Source organism: Tenrec ecaudatus, chromosome 4, assembly GCF_050624435.1.
Source record: "Tenrec ecaudatus isolate mTenEca1 chromosome 4, mTenEca1.hap1, whole genome shotgun sequence".
Lineage (NCBI taxonomy): Eukaryota > Metazoa > Chordata > Mammalia > Afrosoricida > Tenrecidae > Tenrec > Tenrec ecaudatus.
The window spans coordinates 150,726,825-150,729,359 of record NC_134533.1 but is presented as its reverse complement, the minus strand read 5'-3'; the positions used below and the strand labels follow the sequence as shown (position 1 = coordinate 150,729,359).

Below are 2,535 nucleotides of genomic sequence, written 5' to 3'. Positions count from 1 at the left end.
ATCCATAGGCACTTAGGGGTGTATAGGAAAGAGCTTTATATAAAGAGTTATTGTATATTGAGGAAACATCCTAGCCAAGTCCAGATCCAGTTCATAAGTCTGATATTAGCCCATATGTCCAATATCAGTCTATCAATTCCTCTTCAGACTCACACACACATGTAATGATGCTGAATGCAGGAAGATCACAGGCCAATTGGTGGAAAGTCTTGTGGCTCCAGTGGCAGTGGAAGCATCTCAGCACTGGCGTGGGTCTCCATGTGGCTCCTCCAGTTCCAGGGCTTTGGCTCCATCAACATAACTCCATATAGCTTGTCAATAGGAAGATGAAGCAGAGAGAGTATATGTCCCACCTCCAGGGAGGAAGACAGGAATTCCAAGAATCCTCAGGAGGCGGCCATGCCCACACAGAGTATTGGCAATGACCTGAATGACAGGCTAGACTCCACCCCTTCCTCAAGTTGACAGTAGATTATATAACGACAACAGAAGTCTAGACTTCAAATTCAGAGCTCTAGCTATAGGGGAAACATTTCTGTCCACTGAGAGGGAAGGTCCTTGTACCTTAATTCCATCATCTCAGATGGCTTTTAATACCCCCCGTCACTTCTCTTTCTTTCTTAATCAGCAACCTGTATACAAGAGTAAGTGAAAAAGTATTCCAGCATCAACATATACAAGTTTATTCCATGGATGACTGCAAACAAGTTCTCTCCATAATGCGTTTGCTTCAGTCGGGGTAGGGCGATTGTAAAATATCCCATCAAAACAATGGTTTCTGAGCAAATGAAATTCAGAGCAGAGAGGTCAGCTCAAGCCATTGTGACTGCTCCCTGGGATTTTAAGGAGTAATCTTTGTAGATTTTATCAGAGGATATAGGACAACCACAGGGCATCCTGTGAAGTGTTACGGAAGTGGAAGACTGCACTGATGAGCAAAAGGTCAGGGAAGTTGTGCCAAAGGCATTTTTCCCCATGATGATGACGCACCTACTTATTCATCATGGGTGGCGAGGACTGACCAACGGGAATTTCACTGAGAAACCTTACTCCATTCGCCTACTAGTCTTATCTCTCCTCCATAATTTTCTGTGTTCCATAACGTCAAAGCAAAAATGAAAAGAACACGAGTTGAGCTCCTTAAAGATGATAAAACTGCTGTTTTGATGCGATATAAAGGGATGAGCACAACCTTCTTCAGGGTTCGGTTGTCCGAAAGCAAATATTACCTTTAGAAGTGGGATGTTTAGGTCATTAGCTTCACTTTCGATATATTTTTTAAAGTTTTATGATTTTACAGCCATACTTTTTGACTTACCATCATGCCACAAACGCTGTTACTGTTGCTAGGTGCTGTTCAGTTCGTTCCACATCGTAGTGACTCTTACAGTCGAACAAAACCCTGCCCTGTGCGGCACGATCTCCACAACTGCTTTATTTGAGCATATTGTTACTGCCTTTGCCTCCATCCATCTCACTGAGGGACTTCCTCTCCTTTACTGACCAAACGTGGGGTCCCTTTCCAGGGACTGACCTCTTCTGATAACGTGAAAAGTACATGAAACAAAGTCTTGCCTTCCTTACTTTTTTTTTCAAATATGGAACGATTCTCAAATTTGCATATCATCCTTGCACAGGGGCCATGCTAGTCTTCTCTGTATCGTTCCAATTTTACTGTATGTGCGTAGAAGTGAGCACCTGACTGTACTTCTTACAAGACTGATTTGTTTGATCTTTTGGCAGTCCATGATACCTTTAATGTTCTTTGTATGCCATAACTAAAATGTATCAATTCTCCTTTTATCTTCCTTGTTCCTTATCCAACTTTCACATGCATGTTCCTTATCCAACTTTCACATGGCTTGAGTCAGGTGCACTTTGGTCCTTAAAATGACATTCTTGCTTTTCAACACTATAAACAAGCACACCTTGTGCAATGTATTTGCCCAATGCATTACATTGTGTGATTTTTGACTGCTGATTCCATGAGCATTGATTTTTGTGGATTCAAGCAAATGAAATTCTTGGCAACTTCAATCTTTCTACATTTATCATGATGTTTTCTATTGGTTCAGTTGTGAGGATTTTCATTTCACTATGACTCAGAATTGACTTGGTGATAGTGCTGTTTTTGGCTTTTTTTTTTAACATAGCAAAGAAAATGAAATCCCAAATTGAATCATTATCACAGGTCTGATTGTTAGAACATATTTTTTTGGAAGACAGAATTAGTTCCATAACAATAGGAACCCTGTTAAAATAGGCTATCTTAAATACATGGTCGGTCATATTATGTCTCTTATAATGTAACTTGTAAATATGCAAACAGTTCAATATCATTAATGTATACAGTATAAAATAACTATGCTTCTCTCAAAATTGCTACAGTAGGATTTGAAGTCTCTACTACAACAATAAATCAACATGTACACTGTTTATTTACCAGATTTCATAGAAATATTTTATTAATGAATTTCCATAAAATAGAATTATGAGTTCTTATTATATGTGATAGAAATGAACTCTTCACTTTGT

The 2,535-nt window shown here is 39.2% G+C and overlaps 1 non-coding gene across 1 annotated transcript; it reads right to left on the bottom strand.

Annotated features, from left to right (window-relative positions):
- Positions 1-1,592: 1,592 nt before the first annotated feature.
- On the bottom strand, positions 1,593-1,698 carry LOC142447481 (U6 spliceosomal RNA). Its single transcript, XR_012784180.1, has one exon. It is a non-coding gene; the product is annotated as a U6 spliceosomal RNA (small nuclear RNA).
- Between the last annotated feature and the right edge of the window lie 837 nt (positions 1,699-2,535).